This window comes from Mauremys reevesii, linkage group 2 (assembly GCF_016161935.1).
Source record: "Mauremys reevesii isolate NIE-2019 linkage group 2, ASM1616193v1, whole genome shotgun sequence".
Lineage (NCBI taxonomy): Eukaryota > Metazoa > Chordata > Testudines > Geoemydidae > Mauremys > Mauremys reevesii.
The window spans coordinates 35,470,175-35,497,698 of record NC_052624.1 but is presented as its reverse complement, the minus strand read 5'-3'; the positions used below and the strand labels follow the sequence as shown (position 1 = coordinate 35,497,698).

Genomic DNA, 27,524 nt, shown 5'->3' with positions numbered 1-27,524 from the left:
GGGGCTTTCCTTCCAACAGCACATGTGCTGCGTGGCTTCTGCTTAGGGTTGCCAATTTTGGTTGGACATATTCCTGGAGAGTTCATCACATGACATCTTTAATTAAAGATTTAAATTTTAATTCCTGGAGAGTCCAGGTCAATCCTGGAGGGTTGGCAACCCTGCACCAGGGTAGCTGTATGTGGTCCTGTTGCACATGTGCGTTGGTGGCTCCTCATTTGAAAGGCCACCTTAGGGTGAACAGGTGTCCGGTTTTTTACTAGAATACCTGTTTGAAAAGGGGTCCTGGTGGCTCCGGTCAGCACCGCAGACCAGGCTGTTGACTGTCCAGTTGGCGGTGCTGCGCAGTGGGGCTGGCAGGCTCCCTGCTAGCCTCTGCACTGTGCGGCTCCTGGGAAGCAGCTGACATGTCCCCCCTCTGGCTCCTATGCATAGGGGCAGCTGGGGGCTCCACATGCTGCACCTACCTCAAGCGCCGCCCCCGCAGCTCCCATTGGCTGGGAACCGTGGCCAATGGGAGCTGCGGGGGCGGTGCTTGTGGACATAGCAGTGTGCAGAGCCACCTGGCTGCGCCTCCATATAGGAGCTGGAGGAGGGACATGGCGCTGCTTCTGGGAGTTGCTTGAGGTAAGTGCTATCTGGAGCCTGCACCCCTGCCCCAGCCCTGATCCCCCTCCTGCCCCTCATCCCCAGCCCCAGCCCTGAGTCTGCACCCCCTGCCACAGCCCTCACACCCCCCAGCATCCCTGCCTCAGCCTAGAGCCCCCTCTCACATCCTGAGCCCCTCATTTCTCACCCCACCGTGGAGACCGCACCCCCAGCCCTGAGCTCAGACCTCCTCCCACACCCCGACCCTCTGTCTCAGCCCAGAGCCCCCTCCAATATTCCAAACCCCTCAGCTCCACTCCCCAGTATGGAGCCCCCTCCCACACTCCTCATTTCTGGTGCCACCCTGGAGCCCGCACCCCTTCTCGCACCCTAACCCCGTGACCCAGCCCGGTGAAAATGAGTGAGTGAGGGTGGAGAGAGTGAGTGATAGAGGGAGAGGGGATGGAATGAGCGGGGATGGGGCTTTGGAGAAGGGGTGGGGCATGAGTGGGGCATCATAGGAGGGGTGGGGTGAGGGTTTTCAGTTTTGTGAGAGTAGAAAGTTGGCAACCCTAGGCCACCTGCTGGCAGCAAATAAACAGGTACCGGGGAGCAGTGGGGTTCCAAGTAAATCACCCCAGTTTTGCCACAGGAAAGTAATTTGTAGCCCCCAAAGTTACCTGTTGCTGGTTAAAGATTTTTGTTGTTGTTGCCATCAAGGCCTTTCAAAAGTATCCAAAATCACCAAGGTTGGTAACAGGTCTGCTGTATGCTCTATAGCCCCAACTGTCTGTCTGGGAATCTCCACTCCTAATGGCACAGAGGCTAATCCCACAGAGAGTAGGCAGAGCTGCAGCTTTCCCTCCCCTGTATGCTAGCCAAACACTTGTACCTTCTGACACCGTAGACAATTACTCCTTCCTCCCTCCCCAACACAGCTGGGGAACTCCAAGGGGTGTTATGAGGCCAAATGCCATCCCAAACTCCCCTGGTAGTGCACCTCATGGCTGTGCTAAATGTGTTCTGCCCAGCGTGTTAGATGCCACAGTTCGGTATGGTGGGGAGTGACAGGAATGTAAGCCATGCCCACTCAGTGTAGCACTCTCTCTCTAGTGGTGGTGAGGCCAACTAGAGATTGATGAGCCTGCTACAGCCCTGACTAAGGGTATGTCTAAGCAGCACACTCCTTATGGCTGTAAGTAGAGTACATATGTTGCGCTCCCTCCTGCCCCCGCATGAGTATAATTAGTAGCATAAACGGTGAGGCGCTGATTAGGCAAGAAAAGACACTGCTGAACCTTTATCTACCCTACATTGCTTTCCACATGCCCAAGCAGTCTCTCCCTCATCTACACTGCTGTTTTTAGTAGCGTGGTGTCCCACTGCCAGAGCCCTTTCCCCACTTCAGGGAGAAACTCTGGCAGTGGGAACAGACTCTGGCAGGGGGGAGATAGCAGGGAAAGGCTCTGACAGCGGGGAGCTGCTGGAATCTTTCCCTGATGCCTCTCCCTGCCAGAGCCTTTCACTGCTGTGTGTAGCTATACGTCACCCCAGCTTGGACGCAGCCTGCTTTTCACTGTGACATGTAGCTACACTACACATACCTTATGTGCCACTGCAAGTGTAGACAAGGCCTCAGAAACATGGGCCTTCAAGCTCATGTGGAGGCTCATTTATTAAGAGATTCCAGGTTCAGTCCCTGCTGCTGACAGCGTACCCAGGCATGTTGGTGTTACAGAAGTAACTTTTTTAAAAAAAACAAAAAACTAAAGCCTATCTATTTAGCCTACTTAATGCTGACACATCTTTTTTGCCCTGAGAAATAGTTTACCAAAGTCTCTGTAACTCAAGTCAGCAAAGGAAATTATTTTCTAGCTTAAAAAGTATTGTTTATAAATTGCTTTGAATTTTATACTGTATTTTCACTAACCATTATATGAAAACTGCAAAAGAGGTTCTGAATTAGAAATCTCAGATCAAAGTATTGATAAAGCTGAAATGTTTTAATAACAATGTAGTACAGCATTTAATTTCTTTGACAGATTCTGTAAAGTCAGAGGCACCCTCTACCTAGAAAGGAGCCCCCCACAAAAACCTCACAATTGGTTCTCTCACATGTCTCCTCAAGGGTTGCTCAGACACATCTGTGAGTCTGCTGAGAAGCCATTCTACTGGGACTCCCTCTCAGATGTGCAGACTGATATTCAGGGAGCAACTTTTACCACCTCTGCCCATCTAATAACTGTTTTGTTTGCCTGTTGGAAAGGTTCAAACCCACAGAAGTATGAATGTGGAATAATAAGGTATGTGTACAGAATGAGAGTATGTGTGGAGGGATTTGAAGTCTTCCTGTTAAACCAAAAAGGCTGGAGAAGAGGTGAGTACCCTAGCTAGGGCTGCAATGACAGGCAGACAGACAGATCTGGTTTCCCAAAGGCTCAAGTTATCCCCATGAAGCTCAGTATGCATGACTCAGCTCATGGGCCACACCAGTCATACCACAGCATGACCAGAAAATATCATACTTGCCATTTGTCACTGGGCGTGGTGGGGCCTTGATCATTTGCAAGTTTGACAGCACTGTATCCTCATTCTACAGTAGAAAAGGATCCTTACACCAAGCAGTTATGGTGGCACTTGCCAGGAAGCACAGAGGCAAAAGAATTGAATTTGGGACAATATATATGAACTAGCCTGCCCTTTCCCACCCTATTCTGTTCGCCTTCATTGCGGATGCATGTGTTGCATGCACATTTCTTAGCATCTTGTAATTTTCTTGATTAAATCAACTTTTCTTTCTACCTTCTTCCAGCTGTGCCCAGAAGAAGAAAGGAAGAAGATAGCAGGGAATAACAAGAGTCGTAGACACAACCATGAGGGCTAGAAAACTACTTTTTAAAATTATATATATATAATATATATAATGTATATGAATGTAAACTACCCCACTCACTACTAGACACCCCCTCCTGGCTAGGTATGGTATTGCAGAACTAGCGCCCTCTAGTGATGATCACTCTGGTGCAGTGAGATACTGCCAGTATCCCATCCAGTGACCCAGGCAGTGACTCAGCCCTCCAGCTAGGTCACAGTTTTAGACCATCCCTTTTGGGATCACAACTGTCCAAATGAAAAGTCCCCAAAGTGTCTTATTGCAAAACAGATCCTTGTGCTCTCTCAGGGGCTGTTCCTCAGCCTGTCATCTAAGTTCAGCCTACAGCTCCCTTTACTGGCTCTGGTAGAGAAACCTAATCCCACCCTGAATTCTGGGTTCCAGGCCAGAGTCCTGTACTGAAACAGCTAGGACTGTATCCATCCTCTTTACCTATGCTGCAGTTTATTCTGAGACCTTCCTATCTCAGTGCTGCTTGAATCCCTTCTGGATCTCCCAGTCTCTTCCCTGTTTAGTCAGGGTCCTTCCCAGGCATCCCTGTCTGGACAGCTTTCCTCCCTGCTGTGAGCTTCTTTTCCTGCTTTGACAACTCCTCACTCAGGAGCCTTCTTGCTCCCTCCAGCTCAGCCCTGTTAGCATAGAATCCTGGCTCCTTTTGTACAGGAATCACTTGATTACTGCAGGAGCCCCGACTGTGACTAATCAGGATTGGTGTAGTAGCCCCAGGCTCTCCAGCCCAAGGGCAAGCCACCCTGACCTTACAGTGAAGCTTTCTGTAATTCTCTCATATTCACAGTGCTCCAGAAGTTTGGGGCTTTAAGAAACACACCACATATCTCAAGGCTCATGATAAAATTGCAAGAATTGCCATCACTGAGTGAATGAAAGTGGGGAGAGATGGAGAGGAAAGGAGTGAGGATAACTGGATTGGATTTAAAGTGAAAGAGTGAACAAGCAAAGTGAATGAACAATATGTGAATGGGGAAGGGAGATGAAGGAACAGTGTTTATAAGTATTAGACTTTTGTGAAGCCTCACTGTCAATCTACAAAAAGGGATGGGGGGAAATTGAAGGATCATTGCTGTATATCTCCCCACCACGCTCCCCCCCCACCCACTCAATGGCCTAAGATGTGAGGCAAAATAAAATTTTAGGAACTGATTGTTTTCTTGTTTTTAATCTTTCACACTAATAGTTGCAACATCCTATATTGCTCACAAATATTTTCCAAAAACAAAATTTGTCATCTGTGATACTGTCATGAGTTCATTGCTAAGTGGAAGACTAGTTTAAAGAAAAGAGGATGGATGTTTGAGTTTTTTATCAGGAAGCCTGCTGTTTTGACTCCCTGAAGCAGAGCAACATGCGTTGTTTATAAAAGAAAAAAGTGTATTAAATGTCAAGAAACTAATTATTTTGTAATCCCTGAAGAAATGTGCACTTTAGTTTAGAAGTTTTTGATTTTTTGAGATTGCATTTGTTTTAAAATATAAGGAATCCTTTGAACAAAAGGCTAGCAGGCTTCTTTTGTGCTCTTTGATTTTCATGAGTGTCCCTGATACGATTTTTTTATTTTTAGGTTCTTTCTTGGTTGTGTTTCATTAAGGGTTAATATTAAAAATACCTCCCCCCACCCAAAAAAGAGATACACATTTAAAATTTATTTTAAACTTTATTAAACAATTGTTTATTTAAAACTAATCTATGGCCTTACCTAGCAAACACTACTAAGTGTAGTTGTGTTAAATTCAATAGAACTAAGGATACATCTGCACTGCAGCAGGGGTGTGATTGCAGCTTGCGTAGACTTATTTGTGCTAGCTTTACCCTAGCTAGCTTGCTAAAAAGAGCAGTGAAGACATAGTGGTGCTTGTTTCAGCACAGGCTGCACAAGCCCGCCTGCCCCCACCAGGTACATACTCACTCGTATGGCCTGTACCACAGCCTGTGCAGCTGTGTCCTCCTTGCTATTTTTAGCAGTCTAGCTAGAGTACAGCTAACATGGGCAGGGGCGGCTCAAAAATGACTGCCCCCCCAGCAGCGCGGCGCCGCCCGCCCCCCCCTTCCCCGTCCGGGGTCCTCTCTTCCCGGCCGCCGGCTCCTCTCGCGCATGCAGCGACGGCAGGTCGTCCGCTCCGGCCCGGGTGACCTGGCATGCCGGCATGCGGCTCGGAGCTCAAAATCCCGCCCCCGGCCGCGGCCCCCGCCCTTGGCGCCTGCTTGCTGCTTGGCGCCTGCCAGCCCTGAACATGGGTACCTTAACACAAGCTGCAAATCATGCCCTTGGTTGCAGTGTAGATGTAGCCAAAGTGTAGAAAAAACTGTATTTCCAGTAGTGTTTGTGATATTGGGGCCAGTATTGTGAACAGTTGTGCAATAATCTTGACTTTAAGGAGAACATATTTTTTATATAAGGTCACTATTACAGTTAAAATACTTTTAATTACCATCTCACTACTATGCCATACACTGTCAAGCCGCTTAATATTTTAAGGTCAAATTAGAGTTAGCCAATAATTTACATTTCTAACTTTACTGAAGGTTTGCAGACTCTTATAAATGGAATGGCATGGAAAATGTAACTTTAAAAGTAAGTTATTAGATTATAGTCTTTTTCATTAGCAATGATTTCATCAGTCAACTGCTTTGCAAGAGGCTTGAATTTGAGGACAGACTTAAAGCCTTCTACCTTAGCAGGATGTTGGACGCTTCACAGGAGAGTTTTTCATGCTAGTGTCCGTCTCCCCCTCTTTCCCCCCACCCCCCAAAAAAGAAAAAGGAATAATTACTGGTTGCACAAGTCATTAGGGGCCCCATGTGGTAGCCAAAGAATGTTGAAATAGCTGGCATAAAACAGCTTTTGTCCATTTCTGGCTGCTAAAAAAATTCTAAAAGATATTCCTAAATAAAATCTGTAGGAAGAAAAGGTTCTGAAATTCACATGATATTTTTTAAGATTATATTGTCGAAATATACTACATTTCATTTTTGACTACATTACACATTGTTCTTCTACAGCTTTGATATAAACATATTTTTAAAGAATTTATAGGAGTAAACAGTTTTGTACTTCAATAAAATGGCTAACAGTAATTTCCATTATTTTATTGTAAAATTAGAAAATGAAAGAAGCAGTATATTTTGTGTATTTTAAATTTCACATTAGCTGGTACTCAGAATATTACCTGTAACTTTTTAAATTTTACTTAAAGTGCATTACTGGGCAGCATGTCACATTCCAAAGCTTTTCCAAGAGCAATGTGCATGGAGGGGAAATGCATTTCTAGGCAAATTATTCAGGTGTTACCTGAGTGCTGGCCAGCATGTGTGTGGGGAAGCAACACGTTGTACCCTCCTGGAAGGTAAGTATATTGGTTTTTCAAATACACAAAACTTAGCAATATTTTCAGATTTTGATGTGTGAGAGTGTGGCACTACTTGTTAGAGTAAGACTTTGAAGAAACAGGGCTTTGGCAATGAATCTGAGGTTCTAGATTGACCATGCCAAATACTGAACCTTCACTCTGTGTGGGTTTTTATAACAGGGTTCCTTCCTGTGATAAAAGCTGCATTTATGCATTTTAAAAATGTGAAATTGATGTATGGGAGATTAGCCCTCTTTAATTTTCAGTGAATTAAGACACTTATTTTCAGGACAAAACTGTGTAATGGGAATAAATTGTCTCTTTTTGAAGTGCTTTTTTCCTCCCTGTTCATAGCAGTAAGCATGCTGGCAGAATCTGTTAGAAAGCATTTTCAGATGTACACAAAAACATCCAGTGCTATTTATTTTAGATTTACAACTCCGATTACATCTGTACTCCTGGGGGAATTCCGTGCCAAAAAAATATTTAAAAATTCTGTACACAGTATTTTAAAATTCGGCATATTTTATTTGTCAAAATAACACTGTATAATCATGCCTGTTTCAATTATTTTTGTAATTTATTTCAAAATACCTGTCAGCAACTATGTCTGTAAGAATACATACAACAAAAAAGATTTCCCCAGGAGTAGAGACTTAAACCCCTATGACAACCCAGTTCTTGTTTGTCTGCCTCCTCTCCCTCAGAGGCCAGCGGGGCCGGGGGGGAGGGGGGGAGATACCTACACCTCTCATCCCAGAACCTAGCTGCAGGGCACTTCCCCAGCCTAGACAATTCCTTCCCCCAGAACCCAGATATGGGACTGCCCCCAGCCTAGACACTTGACCTTTCCCCTCAGAGCCCAGCCACAGCCCCCCTTCCTCCCCAGCCCAGACACCCACACTCTTTAGCCGCTAGAATCCAGAGTTCCAGGGGGAGAATCAGCCTGATGCTGGGTCCCGGGCTTGTATGAAGTTTCCTGCTTCCTTCAGGGCATGCTGGGTCTGCATCTGCCTGGAACCCTCCAGCTCCATACCCCTCCCCTGGCAGTGCCTTCTATTTGAGAGATGGAGAGCTGGGCTCTGCTGGGTCCAGCGGCCCCTAGTGGCGACCAACAGCTCTACAGCCCATTTCTGCAAGAGAAAAAGGAAATTCTGCACAGAACACTAATTCTGTGCAAATTCTGCACTGTGCCGTGGCATAGAATTACCCCAGGAGTAACATCTAGTAAGGATCTCAGATACTGAGATGATATTCCTGATATGGGAATCTGATTAGGATAGAATGTTCATCTACTGTAATTTATTGTAAAGCATTATGAAAAATCTTCCTTTATATGCAGTATGTCAGTTTTGTAATCCTGCTTTCTGAAAAATATCAAATGTAGTACCTAACTGAATTCTGGTCACATACTAAACTAACTGTTTTCTCATATTGTTCTGATGTTTGTCTTCATTTCAAAATTTTAATCATATGTTCTAATATTTGTGGCATGGCCAAAAGTTTATTCTAATAAGGTTAGCGTACAAGGGACTTTTCAATTCATGCTGAAGAAAAGCCTGCTGATCTGGGGTTTGAGGTGGATGAGAAATGAAAACAAAACTGCTTTTACTGGAAGTTGTTTTGGGAAATTACTGTAAGTGAAGCACAAGGAAAATATTGTGCAACTCTGGGAACATTGGGTGATTCTGATTAACTCATGTAAGGGTTTATTTTCCTCCTAGAGAAAATATCTGTTATAGCAGAGTTGTTTTCTCCTTTAAAAAAATTAGGCTGCGTGGTTGTTATGCCTGCTTGATTGAAGTTTATAGGTGGTCCATTTGGGGGCCTGTGTGCTGAGCCTAGCGGCCTGCTAAGCAAGGCTGAGAGCTTTCTAATGAAGCTCAAGGATGCCACCCTTTGATCCCTAATCCCTTTAGGTTCCCTTGATGAGGGGTGGGGCGAACTCAGGATGAACAGAGGTTTAAAAAGCCAGCTCATAAGCAACCAGAGGAGCTAGCGAACAGGAGCAACAAAGAGGGGAGTTTTGCAAGGCAGTTCTCCAAGTGAAGGAGGGGTGTGGATGAGGTAATGGTGTTCGTTGGAGGGATTTAGGTTTATTAGGAATGAACCTTTTGGGAAAGCAGGAGCATATGCAGGAAGAGTGGTCTTCACCTAAACCAAAACGGAACCAGATTGGCCATGTAAAATTAAAAAGGTAGAAGAGTTTTTAAACTAAGGGCTGGGGAGTAGGGAGCCAACAGGTGTGGAGGAGCACCCAGTTCACACAGACACATCTCCTAGGAGAGGCTTTATTACGGGGATGCTCTATATCTTAGCAAAGAGGAGAGGATAGAAGTAGATAAAGGACAGGTAGGAACTGGAGAGAAACAGTCAAACAAAAGAGTTCCATTCAATTACATCACATGAAGGCAGACAACTAGATACTGACAAATTTTATATGTTCTTGTATACAAATGCTGGAAGTTTAGATACTAAGATGGGTGAACTTGAATGCCTGGATTAAATGAGAATATTGATATACTAGGTATCTCAGAACTTGGTGGAATGATGATAATCAGTGGAATACAGTAATACCAGGCTACAAAATTACGTAGGAATGACAGTGGGTTGTGCTGGTAGGGCAGTGGCACTATATGTGAAAGAAAGCATAGAGTCAAATACAGTAAAAATGTTAAATGAATCAAACAGTACCATTGAGATTCTATGGATAGAAATCCCAGGTTTGAATAATAAGAATATAGCAGTAGGACTATACTACCAACCACCCGACCAGGATGCTGACACTGATTGTGAAATGCTCAGGATGATTAGCGGGGCTACAAAAACAGAAAACCAAATAATGATGGGGCATATCAATGATCCCCCATATTGACCGAGTTTTTGTCCCCTCAGGACGGGATGCGGGCATAAAATTCTAGGCACGATTAATTTCTGCTTCTTGGAATAGCTAGTCTTGGAACCCATAAGGGGGGAGGTAATTCTTGATTTAGTCCTAATTGGAGCACAGGATCTGGTCCAAGAGGTGAATATAGCTGAATTGCTTGGTAATAGTGACCATAACATAATTAAATTTAACATCCTTGCAGTAGGCAAAATTGCAAAGAAACCCACTACGGTAGCATTTAACTTCAGAAGGGGGAAATACACAAAAATGAGGAGGCTAGTTAAATGGAAATTAAAAGGAACAGTAACAAGAATGAAATGCCTGCCCTCATGGAAACTTTTTAAAATCACCATAATAGAGGCTCAAATTAAAAGTATACCCAAAATTAAATAAGGAAAAACAGTAAGAGGAGCAAAAAACCACCGCCATGGTTAAACAACAGAGTAAGAGGCCATTAAAGACCAAAAGACTTCAAATTTTTAAGGGGCATCTAATCCTACTGAGGAATATAGAAAGGAGCATAAACTCTGGCAAGTCAAATGTAAAGGTATAATTCGATCAAAAAAGAATTTGAAGAGCAACTAGAAAAAGACACAAACTAACAGCAAACTTTTTTTTTTTAAGTTTATCGGGAGCAGGAAGCCTGCCAAACAATGAGTGGGGCCTCTGAACAATTGAGGTGCTAAAGAAGATATGGCCATTGTGAAGTAGCTACATGAATTCTTTGCATTGGTCTACACTGCAGAGGAGATTCCCACATCTAACCCATTCTTTCTAGCTGAAAAATCTGAGGAACTATACAGATTGATATGTCAATAAAGGAAGTTTTGGAACAGTAATAAGTAAGGCTAAGAGATTTTGTCACAGACAGGTCACTGGCAATAAAGAAAAATTAACGGATGCCTAAAAATATGCATTACAAACTGGGGAGCTGTGGGGTCCCCACACTGCCCAAAGGTGGCCCTGGCTTGGAGCTGTGGGACACCCATCCCCGTTCGAGGTGGCTGGGAGCTGTGGGGCACGTCCCACCCTGTGGCCAGGAGCTGTGGGGCGCACCCCACCCTGCCAGGTGGGTGGGTACCTTGCAGTTCCCAGCCATCATGGGTGAGGGAACCCCAAAGCTCGCAGGTGTAGTGGGCTAAACTCAGAGAGGTCTTCAGAAGTCACAGGCTCTGTGACTTGCGTGACCTCTGTGACAAAATTGTAGCCTTAGGGACCAGATGGTGTTCACACAAGAGTTCTTGGAAATTCTAGAACTACTAACTCTGGTATGAAACCTATTGCTTAAATCAGCCTCTGTACCAGATAACTGGAGGATAGTTAATATGGTGCCGATTTTTAAAAAAGGCTCCAGAGGCAATCCTTGCAATTACAGACTGGTAAGCCTAACTTCAGTACCAGGCAAATTGGTTGAAACTATAGTAAAGAAAAGATTTATCAGACACCTAGAGGAACACAGTTTGTTGGGGAAGAGTCAGCATGGCTTTTTGTAAAAAGAAATCAAGCCTCACCAATATATTTGACTTTTTGAGGGGATCAAGAAACGTGTACAAGGGTGATCCAGTGGTTGTAGTGTATGTGGAATTTTAGAAAACTTTGTCAAAGTCCCTCACCAAAGGCTCTTAGGCAAAATAAGGAGTCATGTGATAAGAGGGATGTTCCTCACATGAATCAGTAACTGGTTAAAAGATAGGAAATAAAGGATAAGAATCCATTGTGAAAGCTGACTGTTTAGAGAGATAAATAGTGGGGTTCCCCAAGGATCTGTACTGGGAACTGTTTTGTTCAACATGTTCATAAATGATCTGGAGGAAGGGGTAAACAGTGAGGTAGTAAGGTTTGCAAACATTACAAAATCACTCAAGATAGGTCCAAAGCTGACAGCAGAGTTACAAAGGGATCTCACAAAACTGGGGGACTGGGCAACAAAATGGCAGATGAAATTCAATGTTGATAAATGCAAAGTAATGCACATTGGAAAACATAATCCCATCTATACATACAAAATGGTGGAGTCTAAATTAGGTATTACCACTCAAGAAGGAGATCTTGGGGTCATTATGAACAGTTCTCTGAAAACATCTGCCCAGTGAGCAGTGGCAGTCAAAAACATTAACAGACCATTATGATCCATTAGGAAAGGGATAGATAATAAAACAGAAAATATCATGATGCCACTATATAAATCCATGGTACACTCATACCTTGAATACTGGATGCAGTTCTGATCACTCTATCTCAAAAGGTACATTATTGTTGAAAAGGGTACAGAGATGTGCAACAAAAATGAATAGGGGTATGGAATAACTTCTGAATAAGGAGAGATTAAAAAGACCGGGACTGTTCTTCTTTGAAAAGAGATGATGAAGGGGTGATATGATAGACCTATCTATAAAATTATGAGTGGAGTGGAGAAAATGAATAAAAAGTATTATTTACTGCGTCACATAACACACAAAGCAGGGGTCACCCAATGAAATTAAAAGGTAATAGCTTTAAAACAAAGACAAGTAATGCTTCACACAACACATTGTCAACCTGTGGAACTTATTGCCAAAGGATGTTGTGAAGGCCAAAAATATAACTGGGTTCCTAATATAGTTAGCTAAGTTCATTGAAGATGGCATGAGGCATTAGCCAAGATGGTCATGCATGCAACCCAGGCTCTGGGTGTCCCTAAAACTCTGATTGCTAGAAATTGGGACTGGACTACAGGATGGATCACTAGATAAATTGCTCTGTTCTGTTCACTTGCTCTGAAGCATCTGGCAGTGGACAGATTGGAAGACAGGCTACTGGGATAGAGGGACCACTGGTTTGACCCAGTGTGGCTATTCTTATGTTCTTACTGCATTTTCTAAGCAGCATTATCAATTTAATTAATTCTTACTGGCAGGGGTAGCTCTGAGATTCCTCTGGTTTCCAGCACATATACCAAAGACACAGCTACACTTTCTTCTCTCGCACATACTAGTCATGTGGTGGGACACATTGTAAGAGACTCTCTCTGATGGCAGGTATATATGTACATATAAAATGTTAGCGTATTCTTCAGTATTTTCCCTTCTTTTCTCTTGCAGTCAGTTGGCGGATGATCTAAGGAATGTTCCGTTTTCTTAGATCAGTGATTTTAGCAACCTATTAAGTACACACTGCTCTTTGTGGGCCACATTCAGCTGTGATATTGATGAACATGTTTTCAGTAAAGCCAGTTGTGCCCTCTTCAATCAGGGCTCAGTTCAGCACAGTGTCCCACTAAATCACCAATACATATACTATGGATAACCAAACTCTAAAGTTTTTGTGCACTCATAAACAAAAATTCAGCTGTGCAATCCATTTCAATAGAATCCAGGTCTTTTATTCCAGAGTTTACCATCTGACTGATGAAAGTGAGTATCTAGGGATGCTGTTAAAAATGAATCTGTATAACAAGAAATAGTCCGTTGGCATAAAGAAACACTACACTTTCTTCCCTGGATGTACACTTACTAATACATTAATTTGTTATAAGATTAATAATTTCTATGACAGGTTATTTCTTTGATTTATTGAATGGAATTCTTTTACTTCATTGGTTTTTAGAGAGGTATGTTATATGTTCTCTACTTTATCCTTAAAATACTTTTGCATTCTCGTGATGCTAACTTCTATAACCATAAAACATAATTATCCCTAAGACACATCTGATAACGTTGAGAGGTAATTGTGAAGCAAAATGACTTTTATATACCTGAATGACGAAGTCAAATGGTTTCTCCTAAAATTAAAGGGCAGGTCATGTTAAAAAAAGAATTAAATATTAAATGGGGCAATTACTTTGGAACTGTGCCCAGATTCTAAAAGTAAATTGTTGAAAATTATAACCTGGCTTTCTCTGTGAGTATTTAGTCTAAATCATATATAGCAAATATGGCAATAATAGTAGTTAAGATGAGGATCAAGAGTCCAATTTCCTTAGCATCTTTCCTAAGAAATACAAGACCTAGTGTTGTTAGCAACAGACTAAGGTACAGAAATATTTATACTTTAAAATATGTAGTGCTCTGGGGAGAATTAGATGGCTTGATGAGATTGATAGTGAGGAAATGATATTTTCTTTTAGGGCACTAGTTCAAATTCACTCCATGACTGTGGTGACTGAAGACCATTATCAGAAAAAACTAGTTAGAGGTCTGAAAAATGAACTATTGGTCTCAGTCCAGTTTCTAGTGCACGTGTCCACATTATACAAAAAATCCCATATTTGTCATCCCTGCTGGAATTCTCAGTAGACATCACAGATTTAAATGGGCATGGAGGTTGCACTGCCATTTTGGCCCTAATGTGGTGGTTTAGGTTAGAGTTGGGGCACATTTATCTTACCATGGCTTATGTTGTTGTTGTTTTGTTGTGTTGTGTTGCTAAATAGAGGACTCCAGTGTTATCAGTCCATCCTCTTTTACCATAATGCATTAAGAACTTCCAATTTCTAAGCTCTAGAAGGACCAGTCTTACATGGGTAGCTTTGTGATGCGTTTTCTTGTCTTTTAATATGCTAGTACTAATGAGCCCACTCACAAACACCTTTTCTCACATTGGCTAGCATCTCATTGGTTAAGCTTAAGGCCTACGAAGTTGTGAGGCTACTTTATATTTATACCAGCTTAATGAGACGGGGCTCCAGGCTGGTACCGAGGGATTCGGAGGGCAGGAGGGGGTGTGAGGGCTCTGGGGTGGGGCTGGGGATGAAGGGTACAATTTAAAGAGGGGGCTCTGGGCTAAGATCGAGGGGTTCGGTGGGTGGGAGGGGGATTAGGGCTGTGGCAGGGGATTGGGTTGCAGGGGGTGGGAGGGGCTCGGAGCGGGGGGCTCAGGGGTGCAGGCTCTGGGCGGCGCTTACCACAAGCAGCTCTCGGAAGCATGTTCTCCCTCTGGCTCTGAGGCATGGCCAGGCGGCTCTGCTCGCTGCCTCATCCACAGGCGCTACCCCTGCAACTCCCATTGTCCAGGAACTACGGCCAATGGGAGTCTCAGGGGTGGCGCCTGTGGACAGGGCAGCGCAGAGAGCTGCCTGGCCGTGCCTCAGTGTACTACGTAAGAGCTGGAGGGGGGTTGAGCTGCGAGGGGGGTCATGCTGGCTGCTTCCTGGGAGCCATGCAGAGCGGGGCAAGCCCCCGACCCCACTCCCTAGCAGGAGCTGAGGGCCATATTAAGTGGTCTGATGGGCTGGTTGTGGCCCGTGGGCCGTAGTTTGCTCGCCCCTGAGTTAGGGCATCCACCTCTCAAAAATTTGAATAGTAGTCCACTGTAATAAAGTACTGCTTTTCATGAAAGGAATAAGTTTGCTCCCACCTTTCCCCAGGGATGGATGGGCAGCTCATGTGGTAAAAGAGTCTCTTTCTGCTGGCAGTTACCACATGACCTCCTCCCCTTGCCTTCCACACCTTCTATCAAGCAGTGGAGTTGTGTTTATTCCTGGACAGTAAACACAACGTGAGTGCATCTAAGACAGTTGTCAGTGCCCAGGTGTGAAGCATGTATTTTTTACATGACATCCCTATGTAACAAGGTGGGGACAGCAGGTCTCTGTCTTTGAAATATGATTCCATCCTGCACATTCAGCTCATCTTTAAGTTGAAAATATGGTTCTATTCCTACTGGTATGTAGCATTGGTCTTCTGGGCGCTCTCCAGTATTGCTTTCTTGACTGCCTGTAATTGGATGTCCTCTTCTGTAGCCTCTTTGGTTTCCATTGGCTTTGCTAAAAGAACAGGAGTACTTGTGGCACCTTTAGAGACTAACAAATTTATTTCAGCATGAGCTTTCGTGAGCTACAGCTCACTTCTTCGGATGCATAGAATGGAACACACAGACAGGAGATATTTATACATACAGAGAACATGAAAAGGTGGAAGTATGCATACCAACAGGAAGAGTCTAATCAATTGAGATGAGCTATCATCAGCAGGAGAAGAAAAACTTTTGAAGTGATAATTAAGATGACCCATAGAAAGTGTGAGGAGAACTTAACATAGGGAAATAGATTCAATTAGTGTAATGACCCAACCATTCCCAGTCTCTGTTTAGGCCTGAGTTAATTGTGTCTAATTTGCATATTAATTCAAGTTCAGCAGTCTCTCTTTGGAGTCTGTTTTTGAAGTTTTTTTGTTGCAAAATTGCCACCTTCAAGTCTGTCACTGAGTGGTTAGAGAGGTTGAAGTGTTCTCCCACTGGTTTTTGAATGTTATGAATCCTGATGTCAGATTTGTGTCCATTTATTCTTTTGCGTAGAGACTGTCCGGTTTGGCCAATGTACATGGCAGAGGGGCATTGCTGGCACATGATGGCATATATCACGTTAGTAGATGTGCAGGTGAACGAGCCCCTGATGGCGTGGCTGATGTGATTAGATCCTATGATGGTGTCACTTGAATAGATATGTGGACAGAGCTGGCATTGGGCTTTGTTGTAAGGATAGGTTCCTGGGTTAGTGTTTATGTTGTATGGTGTGCGGTTGCTGGTGAGTATTTGCTTCAGGTTGGGAGGCTGTCTATAAGCGAGGACTGGCCTGTCTCCCAAGATCTGTGAGAGTGAGGGATCATCTTTAAGGATAGGTTGTAGATCTTTGATGATGCACTGGAGAGGTTTTAGTTGGGAGCTGTAGGTGATGGCTAGTGGCATTCTGTTATTTTCTTTGTTGGGCCTGTCCTGTAGTAGGCGGCTTCTGGGTACTCTTCTGGCTCTGTCAATCTGTTTTTTCACTTCAGCAGGTGGGTGTTGTAGTTTTAAGAATGCTTGATAGAGATCTTGTAGGTGTTTATCTCTGTCTGAGGGATTGGAGCAAATACGGTTGTATCTTAGAGCTTGGCTGTAGACAATGGATCGTGTGGTGTGTCCTGGATGGAAGCTGGAGGCATGTAGGTAAGGCTTTGCTGTTGAAACTGGGAGATTGAATCCATTAACATTCTGTCACTGTGTCCTGCTCCCCGTCACTGATGCTGTATATGCCCTGCTCAGTGTGTCAGCTAACATTGGTAATCAGCTGGACAATATCTGATTTCTACCTGGTCGTGCAAAACCAAAACAGGAGCACTCCCACACATGTGCAGCTATTATGCAGCAAAAAGATACTTAAAATAAAATCAAAATCTCTCTACCCTCCCATTTCCCAATGCTGGCCACCTGAGCCCTCCCCAGATGCCTGCTGAAAAAGCTGAATTTTGCAGTGTGCCCTGAAGATAAATAGATTTGGGCTCTTTTGGACCACTGTGGTGCATGAATTTCAAAGTCAAAGGGCCCATGGAAAATGCCTTGTCAGCGGTCGCTTCCTTCTCTCTCCTGTACATAGAGAGCTCCAGCTTGCGTGTCTCTAGAGCTTTTTCCAACGGACAGATTCTGTTACCCTTTCATTGAGTAATACCTTATTTTACAAAACTGAAATCAAAGGGACTATTTGCACAGGTACGGTAATACTCATCATGGGTAACGGTGGCCGAATCTGGCCTTAAGTTATGAACTTAACAGATATGCAAGGCTCGACTGTACCACATGATGGGGGCTGGGGAAGAAGGACATAGGCTACACAAATAAGATTGTATTGTTACTCAGTTTATGAAGGCATATGCCCTGGAGGTTCAAATGCTGCTGCTCTTTAATTAAAGTGTGAATATTTATTTTTAATAAGTAATTCTATTGTGAGCTTTTTTAGGAGTAATTGTAATAAGATGTAACAGGAGGATTGGTTAATAGATTTTTGGAAGGGCATTCCAAGCATAAGAGGCACTATGGATATGTTTGAAGGGAAGGAGAGTAAAGAGATAACAAGGCTGGTGTCATTGCCAGCATAGGGAGGATGAGGGTACATGAAAGACGACCTTGTCAGAACAGAAAGTGGGAGCTGCTTGATATAAAGTCTTTAAAGCAAAGACAAATTTGAACTTGATACTTGGCCCAGTGGGCTGCTGGTGAGTAGGTCAGAGGGACAAGAGAGATGATTTTGTTTGGTGTTTTCAGTGGCCTGTAGTGGAGCCAGGTGAATATAAAACTATTTTAACACTAGTCGGGTGTTAAGGCATTTATTTATGTAGTAACTTTCACCCTCTGAAAGATATTTATTGCAAATAAGCCTATCCAGCCACCAAAGTTCAGTCACCTTCAGGGTAGAATATGGCTGGCATTTTGCATCTGTACAAAGCACAACAGCTGCAATTTATTGCGACTGGGCTTAGTTTAAGATTATTTTTTCTTTCACAAGGAGTGAGACTGATGCTACCCAAACTCTCTTCATATAGGGTCCCTTTCAGAGTCGTATTGCAGAGGGGAAAGGTGAGTTACTCACTAAGCTGCCAACACTTAATGTAGTTAATTCATTAAAAAATGAAATTTAAATACTTGATCTCTAGACAACACATAAAATGGCTTCTGGAAAAGTAATTATGTTAAAGAGAGACTGTCAAATACTTTGGTTCCGTTCTGTATGTTATCTGTCTTTAAAACTGATTATTTTTAATAAAGCAAATGACCTCTTAGTTCAATACTACAACAGACCTCTTTGGCTGTGAGCAATAAAGTAATAATAAAACACCCTCCGACGTGGCTCCGAGAGTAATTCTGAAACACAAACAAAGTAGTTATCAACTCTGCTCCAGTGGAGTTGGTAGTCAGCTTTGTTTCTGTGCAGCCTCAACTATGAGAGAATTTTTATTAATTTATTAGAGTAATATTTACTAGATGATGATGCAAATGTGAAGTGATATGCTATGTGGGGTTAAAAGTACAAGACTACATGGTATTTTGTTGTGTTTTTTTAAATCCTAGGAAAAGGTCAAATATTCAGTTATTCTTACATAATACTGTATATGCTTTTTCAAGTTAAGAAATAGTCCTAATGTAAATTATTAATGCAAGCTGTAATTAAATGTTAGGAAAATGCTATGTCAAATTATATGGAGTGCTATAGAATCTACTTGGGCTTTGAATCAAATTCTCAGAATCTTTTTCTGTTTGTATCAGAATATGAATCTGTGATGTCCTTTTTCGTTTACTTATATCTCATTTTTAATTACAAAAGCTCCATTTACTTGAGTTTTGCCTTTCTGTGTCCCTCTGTGTCTGAGCCTTTTCTCTATGCTATTCTACATCTTTGTGGTTCATGGTGTGGGGAAAACAATACCTACCATGTGCATTTGTTTGGACTAACATTTAGTATACAGCATCTTGTTCTGTCATCAGTGTTACCCTACTGACTCAGGTTTATACACTTGAGTCTATGTAAGCTTTGATATACTCCTTCCTTACTCATATTTAGCCGTTGCTATTTGGAAAGACTATTTTATCTTAATATGAGCAGTGGCTTCTATCCAGGATCGGGGAGGGATGGTAAAATGCTACTTGTGTTACACTCACCACATCCCATCTCCTGCTGATGCTTCCACTTTCTTCCTGACTTGTTGGCTGCTGTCCTTCCTTTTCCCTTTCTCTTCTCCCTGGATAGCTCCCTTCAGTTCTACTTTCCTCTTTGCTGGTGACTGCTAGCTCTGTCTCCTATGCTTCCATGCCATAGGTTTTGCCTCTGCTCTTTTCCTTGCTTTGGTGGCAGCTTTTCCCTCCCCCGCCCCTTCCCTGTTTGATCTCTGCATTACAATGAAGAGTAAATTAAATGAAAGAAAAGAACATTTATGTTGGGAGTGGGTGGGAAATGAGGAAGAACTCTTCAATGGCGAGATGTCTGCTAGGTTGTGGAATTGTCTCATAAAGAATGTAGAAGCCTGGTTGCTTGGGACATTACACTACGTTGGCCAAAACGCTGAGACCTGGTCTACATGAAAAAGTGAGGTTGACCCAGCTACGTCGCTCAGGGGAGTGAAAATCCCATACTCCCTGAGTGACACGGTTAATCCAATCTAACCTCCAGTGTAGACAGAGTTAGGCTGACAGAAGTGGTTCTTCCATTGGCATAGGTAGTGTTTACACTGAAGCTCTACAGCTGTGCAGCTGCAGCAGAGCATCAAGTATGGACAAGCCCTGAGAATAGAAGCCAATCCTTCAGTTGTTCCAAGAGTTGTAGAGAATGACTCCATGGCAGGGCAGCCTATTTGGCCGAAAGGTTAGACTTCCATGAATGATATCTCCTCCTGCTGGTATCCTTCAGAAATAACCACTCTCAAATAATTGCCCACAGTTGCAGAGCTAGCTGAAAGATGGGAAGTTAATTTAAAGGAGATCCTCTCCTGCACCTTCTGCTAGGGCTGTTATAACTTTCTCTGCATAGTTGTGGGGGACTTCAAGATTGTTGTTAAAAAGAAAATGCATTTTCTGAACGTGTATGGGACTTCTGTTCCTGGGCCTCACTGTTAAACTGTTGCAGAGGTTGTTTCCACCTGGTTGCATAAGTAATCTTTCACCTTGACATTTTGTGTGTGTGTGTGTGTGTGTGTGTGTGTGTGTGTGTGTGTGTGTGACAGACAGAAACACTACCAAACAATAGCTTGAGATTCATTGAGGACATTTCTCCCTTTACCATCCTTTTCCTCCTGAAAACAGATTTTGTTTTATAGTTCAGATGTAAGCTTTGGGACCCTTACACTTTTTCTGTATCCCTTATTCTTTTAGAACAGTATAGTCATCAAAGGATAGTTTGGTAACTGTGTGTCACTTTGAACATAATTTACTATGGAATACTTTTAATTACCCCTCCCCCCCGCTTTAGGATGTTGAGTGACTTGCTTCAAATGCTGTCTAAATATATATCCTTAAAGTGTTTCCTGCTCTGAAAATTGATTAAAAAAAACTACATTGTAGCGTTTCATGCTTACTGTGTCTGAATGCTTTCCATTTGAAATTTTGCTCAGGTTACAAATAAAAATGTGTGTTTATGACTTCCAGCCCTGCAAACTCAATCTATGATCTGAAAGTCAAGCTTGGTTTTTGCTTTGTCACTTATAATAATTTCACCTGCAGAATCTTTATTACTGATTATGTTCTCATTGACATCTATGTGATAATCCCGGTCACTTAATATTATGCCCTTTGCAGTACCTGTGCAAACCAACTGAAGCCAATGGAGTTACATAAGAATAAGTGATCGGAACTTGATCAGTTCTGATGATGAGGTGCAAGAAAGTATCAAATACAGCTCTCGCTCTCATGGCTGTTAGCAGTGCAGTGCTAATAGTTGTGAGAATCAGTAAAAATTTATTTTGTCACTGAAGTTTACTGATATAACTGGTTGCATAAGAATAAGATGATACTGTGTCTTCATAGTCACTGTTTCAAAGGAGAACTACGCTTCAAATACAAAGTAATACTGAATGGATCAATTCCCAGTCTCTCAGTTTTGTTGGACTATCTAGTTTTGTATTCTGAAAAATGCCTTGCTGTGTTATCATATTTCCTGGTGGTCATTTCTTTTCATCTTCTGAAAAATCAAAATGTATATGCTCAGTCCTTTTATGCATGGAATAATCATTCCTACATTTGAACTCTAGGAGGAGCTGTTTGTACACTTATTCAGGTTTAGATTAACATTTCTTAAATTGTAGAGACATAACTTTCTTTTAAGCTAATTATGTATTTTGGGTTTTGCAACCCAAATTCTGGTGAGGTAAGTTAAACAGTCTGAGATAATAGTTTAGTGAAGATACAAAATAACATATCCTATTGTAGTATATTGACATCTAGTGGAGATTTGTTGTATTAGCAATTTAAGGTCAAGAAATTGAATAAGTCCAAGAAAATATCTTTAGCATTCTTTGAGGTGAGATGTTGAATCTGCCTTAATCTGTAATGTTTATTGTATTATACCTTAATAAAGGCAGTGTAGAGACTTCAGGTTAAATGGTACCTTAAGAACACAACAGTCTGTGTGTATAATGTCAATAGGAGGTTCATAATTTTAAGGGGGGGGTCCATCAGTGAACTTCTACAATTATATTAAATTGATTACAAATAGCCAAATGCAAACAAAAACTACAAAGACTGGAAAGAAAAAAAAGATGGCCACTCCATGCTAAAATAAATACCGTAGTCATTTGTTTCAGTAATAATAATCAATGCTATGGAATCCTCTGTAGATAGACAGTATTTAAATTCCATATGTTACAGATATATATTTCCTATAAATCATGTGGCCATTATTTTATAACACATAGGGATGAATTTTCAAAAGGAGTTTTGATATTTGTGTGTTCCAGTGTGCAAATTAGGGGCTTGTTTGGGGCAACTGTGGAATTTAAGCCTAGTAAATTTAAGTGTTGTAACTTTTTAAAAACTGGTAGTTGCCAACAGGCTACATTACATTTCGTCATAGAAATGTAATAGCAAGTTATTTCTCATCAGCAACTGTAAAACTGATAGTCATCTAAATATGTAACTTGTCCTATCTCATTTCCATAAACTAATCTTTGGATTTTCGGATTCTGCTTGAAGAAAAGGTTAAGTACCTTAAACTATACAGACAGTATATGTTCCTCTTAATTAAATGTGGCTGCTACTTTAGCAGTCGTTGTCATTTATACAATTTAATCCTGAGGGAATTCTGCACCAAAAAGTTAAAAGTTCTGTGCACAATATTTTAAAATTCTGCAAATTTTATTTGTCAAATAAATGTGGAGGCTCCAGCATGGCATTGGGGAGCACAGGCCACTGGCTGCACAGCGGTAAGAGATCAATGTGCAGTTCCCCTCTGGGACACACTCAGCGGTGAGGCTACACCCAACCCTGACACAGCACAAGGACAGGCCTGCCCCAGAAACACCCCAGGGCCCTGTCCCTCCATGCCAGGTACACCAGGTGTGGGCAGGCAGGCTCAGCAAGGCAGGATCCAAGTGTGGAGGGGCTTAGTGCGGGGAGATCCAGGTGTGGGATGAGAGGGCTCAGTGGGGGATCCAGGTGCAGGAGGGATCTGGATGCACAGGGGCTTGTTGGTGGGTTCTGGGTGCAACAGTAATGGAACTGTGCAGGGATGGTCCCGGTGAAGGTGGCTGGGGTTCAGTGGGGAGGTGGCTAGTGGGGGGGTCCAGATGCTGGAGGAGTGGAGCTCAGAGGAGTGGGATCCAGGTGCATGTGGTTGGGACTTGGTAGGGTGGGGATCCGGGTGCAGGTGGCTCATTGGGATGGTCCAGGTGCAGGGGGAGTGGGATTGAGGCTTGACAGGAGGATCTGGGTACAAGGGGGTCTGGGTGCACAGGAGTGGGTCGGATGGGGGATCAGCTCCGTGTACAGTGATCCCTTCCCCTGCAGCTGAGGAGTGATGGGTGCAGGAAGTGTTGGGAGGGGAGTTTACAGAGCTTCCTAGCATGAGGGGAGAAATCTGGGGGTGGGTCTGACATGGCCCCAGATGCTGTGCAGAGGAAGAGGAAGTCCTGTCCTCCGCAGCCCAGCTGGGACTGGCAGCTAAGCCTGGCACAGGGTAGAAGCCACCAGCCGGGTCTTCCCCAGTCTTGCTGCTTACTACAGAGTGATTTATCTCTCTGCCAGTTGCCCTGGGCACCCAAAACACATTGCTGGGGAGGGACACATGACTGTTCTTGTGGCTTCCCTTTGCTTCCCCATCAAAAAGTCATTTTTCTGCAGAGAAGCAAAGAAATCTGTGGGGGACATAAATTCTGGGGAACTTCATGCAGAATTCCCCCAGGAATAACAATTAACATTTGAGATAGCTGAAGTATGCTGAAGGTTGCTTCATTATGCCACATTAGGTAGAGTGCCTTGGGATGATGATTTTTATTTAGAAGGAGTGAATGTTTTCTTATAGAATAATTAATTCACTTGAACTTTAGACCACTCCCTTTCTGTGAGTTGAAAATATTAAAAACATTGAATGAATGCTAGGACACACTTTTATGATGCATAACTAAGACTGTGGAAAAATATACCATTTTCCCACAATCTTCTTTGCTGTTCTATCTTAGGTGATTTAAAAGCCCAGTTGACATAGTGAAGTCATGTTAATTCAAAACCTTCTGAAATTTCCAGCAGAAGGGATCATTTGTTTACTTAAAAACAGAATTCTTGAAAAACAGATTATGTGCAAGCAGTGTATGCTGACAAACCCATAACCACACACCAACCTACCCTGTTGACAAAGAATTCAGGGAATTGAGGAGAGCTGGTCAGCTTCAATTTTTGCAGCAGATTATACATGGTATGTGCACAGGCACTTTCCAAATCATTATGGTACCTTGATGGATACAGATGCTCATGCAGTATTGACTTTCTTCACACCACCTCCAAACATCTCCTTTTACTTTTTTAAATTTCCTCCCCCAAAGCTAATATAGGGGCCACCCACACACCTACAGAGTCAGTGATCTGAAAATTGGTTCACATATCAACATTCCACTTTTTTCTTGTGCAGCATCTGAAGGTTAACAAAGACAATAGATGAGTGCCAGCAAGTTTGTTAGCTTAGTGTTTATGCAAGAATGCAAGAGCACTCTGGGTGGATATGAATGAATTTAGGCCAGACAGGCAGGATGCAGATCAGTAGCATTGTTCCCTTGCAAATGCCACAAGCACAAAAAGAGTTGGCAGAGTTTAAATGAGAGAGTATTCCTGTGTGGGCCCACAGTACAACTGTGCAGCAGTTAGTTCTTTGTTTTTTTCTCCAGGCAGGATCCCACTATTAATGTAATGACTGAATCTGGCCTGTAAATTGCATCTAGTCAAAGGGTGGAGTAAGAGCATACTTCCCTTCCCAGGCAGCTACTGACTGGTATCATGGCATCAGTAATGAAGATGGCCAGACCTGAGAAAGCTATGCAGGAACCTTTAGTTCTGACTCCAGCTTTTTGTATATAATGGTGCCCTGTTATCAGGGCCAGCTCCAGGCACCAGGCCAGCAAGCAGGTGCTTGGGGTGGCCAAGGGGAAGGGGCGGCACGTCGGGCTCTTCAGCGGCAATTTGGCGGCGGGTCCCTTGGACCCTCTTGGAGGGAAGGACCTGCAGCTGAATTGCCGCCAAAGAAGAAAGTGGCGCGGTGGAGCTGCTGCCAGTCGCGATCACGGCTTTTTTTTTTTCCGCTGCATGGGGCAGCAAAAACTCTGGAGCAGGCCCTGCCTGTTATAGATTGGCAGACTCAAAAACCCTATGCATGGATGCAAAGGTCCTCTGTTGAGTCATCAAGCTAACAGGTTCTTGAACCCAGCCAGTCTGATGCAGTGTAATTAATTCTGGCTCACAGTACAGTGGGTTCCAGTTAGCCAAAGGTGCAGAGGAAAAAAGTGTGTGTTACAGAGAGATCATGCAGGAAAACACTTAGGAACAGACAAGCTTGGTGAGAAAGTCTAGGGTGAAATTTGTGTTATGGTCTGATTAAGTTACCAATAAAACTAAACCATAGGAAGAGGATAAGTTTGCACTTTGTACAGTCTGCGTACAGGGCCGGTGCTACCATTAAGGCGAACTAGGTGGTTGCCTAGGGCACCAAGATTTGGGGGCGCCAAAAAGTGGTGCCCCCAACTTTTTTTTTTTTTTAATAGGCGATATACCAATCTCCTAGAACTGGAAGGGACCTTGAAAGGTCATCAAGTCCAGCCCCCTGCCTTCACTAGCAGGACCAAGTACTGATTTTTGCCCCAGATCCCTAAGTGGCCCCCTCAAGGATTGAACTCACAATCCTGTACATTCCGGGATGTCAAAGTAGCTGTCTCATAGTGCCTCCTTAGCTAGTGGTTGACCAATGCATTTTAGGAAATGTCAGTATGGCTGCCTCCACATTGGTAGAGGATTCTGTGAAGTGCGTTACATGCTAGGAGAGTGTGATGAGTAGGAATTCAGGGACCACTAAACCACCAATGTATTACCTCCATGGCAAGGCTGTTTCACGAATTAGCTTTTATTGTCCACATTGAGGTGATGAGGTAAAGTGTCTGGCTGTTTGTAGAGGGAGAGAGGAGAGGCGGAGATTTAGGAGAGGATTCTAAAATATGTAATCCCTCTGAACTGAAATAGCCAAATGGCTATATTAATGGTTAGTGCTGGTGACAAGTTTTGATGATTGAAAATATGATGTGTGTGCATGCCTAGAAATATATAGCATTTCCCTCACACATTTTTGGGGTTGCACAAGCTGTGAATGCCTAAATATATAGTAAAAACTAATGCTGAAGATTTTATATATTTCTGGTACCTCTAATTTTCAACCACGTAAAAAAGGCAAACTGTTATCTTGTTCCCTGTGTTTACCATTCCTTTGTGAAGCAGGAAGTGCTTCATACTTTTTATTAAGCAAAAATGTTATACTAAGATGCTTAACATAATCTATCATTGTACTGTAAACTTACCCACTACATGTTTCAAGGATGATTAGTTACAAAGCTGTCAGCATCAGTCAGTGGTTCTGTGGTACACAGAGGTAGTTGACCCCAATGATGGGTAAGATTCCAGTGCTTCATCATTATCTCAACTGCCCTTGTTTCTTTTATCATGTCTGATACTTGTTCTGAAGCCATTCAGTCTGGGCAGAAACACAAAGTAAGGTTAAAGATTAGATTGCTTTACCAGATAGGCCTATTTATAGAAACAGGTACTGCTGTTCTTAGGCTTGTTCAGAATAGATTATTTGCTGGATAACCCTCACTTGGCAAAACAAATTTGTGGAAGGTCAAGATGGATGTGAGTGATTCTCTGTAAATAGAGAATGAAGATGATTTATGTTGTCCAATTCTTTTGGGTTTTTTTGTGTATATGTAACAGCTTTGTTCATACCTAGTGATTTGATTGCCTACAATAGCTGGGGGCTGTCCATGTGTTCAGTACAATAATGGTTCTGTGCGTTCTATTTGCAGGTATCTTCTCTAAAGGAGAAAGAGGCACAGGGACTTCTAAATAGGATTGTGTAGGTAGTTGAAATTAAATTAATTGTTTAAAGCATGATTCTTCTGTACATTTGACACCTATGCCTTGTTTAGGACTGAGCAGAGATTGATTTCACTTGTATTGCTAACTTATTGCATTCATATTTATGGTTTTCATGTGATATGTTTCCCCTCAGAATTTCTCTTTATTAGTAGTAAATATTTATATTACGGTATCATGCAAAGCCCTAGTAAGGAGGAGGACACATGGTTCTTGGCTCTTGACATGAAAGATGCATATTTTTCATATAGACATCCTCCCAGTCCACAGGAGGTTCCTCCTCAATAAAGAGCATTGCCAATTCAGAGTCTTTCCTTTCAGTCTGGCTGCAGCACCTAGGGACTTTACAAAAGTTTTTCAGTAGTGGCAGCTGGGATGAAAAGTAAGGGAAGACTATAAATTCCTCTCCTTGATGATTGGTTTGGGATGGGCAGTTGCTATAAGGAAGTCCAGTAGGCAATCAGTGTTCTGCTCAGGCTTCTGCCTTCCCTCAGTGTGTCTGTTAATCACAAAAAAATCCATGTTGAACCCCATGAGATTACCCTTATCAAATTTATGAATGTTGGACGTGACTACAGCAAGAGTTTGCCTACCTCTTGAGAGTTTCGGGCTATGTGCGCTGTCATACATCAGGTCACTATCAGACCCAGGACATCAGTTAGGACTTGTCTTCCCCTCTGTGGCCACATGGCCTCATACACACGTGGTGCCATTCTCCTGGCTTCACCTTTGCTGCCTACCAGCCTGAATTCTCTCAGTGTACTTGCCAGAAAAGAACAACGTTAATGCCAGGGTGACAATTTTGCTCAAAGTTTTAGACTCTCTCAGCTGGTGGACATAACTGGAGGAGGTTCGGGTGAGGACCCTTCTCCTCACACCAACTCCCGAGGCAGCCATCATTACTGACACCTCCCTCTTGGGGTGCTCACATGAACGATCATATGGCACAAGG

General features: G+C 42.9%; 1 protein-coding gene across 12 annotated transcripts in view; it reads left to right on the top strand.

Annotated features, from left to right (window-relative positions):
* Positions 1–27,524, top strand: part of KIAA1217 (KIAA1217 ortholog) — a 507,222-nt gene that overhangs the window by 33,950 nt on the left and 445,748 nt on the right. The window contains exon 2 of one of the 12 annotated variants that reach the window (XM_039523559.1): positions 18,007–18,040. The exons of the other annotated variants lie outside the window; for them this stretch is intronic. The gene's annotated coding sequence lies outside the window, so the exon portion shown is untranslated. The remainder of the gene's footprint in view (positions 1–18,006; positions 18,041–27,524) is intronic. 12 annotated transcript variants of the gene reach the window in all.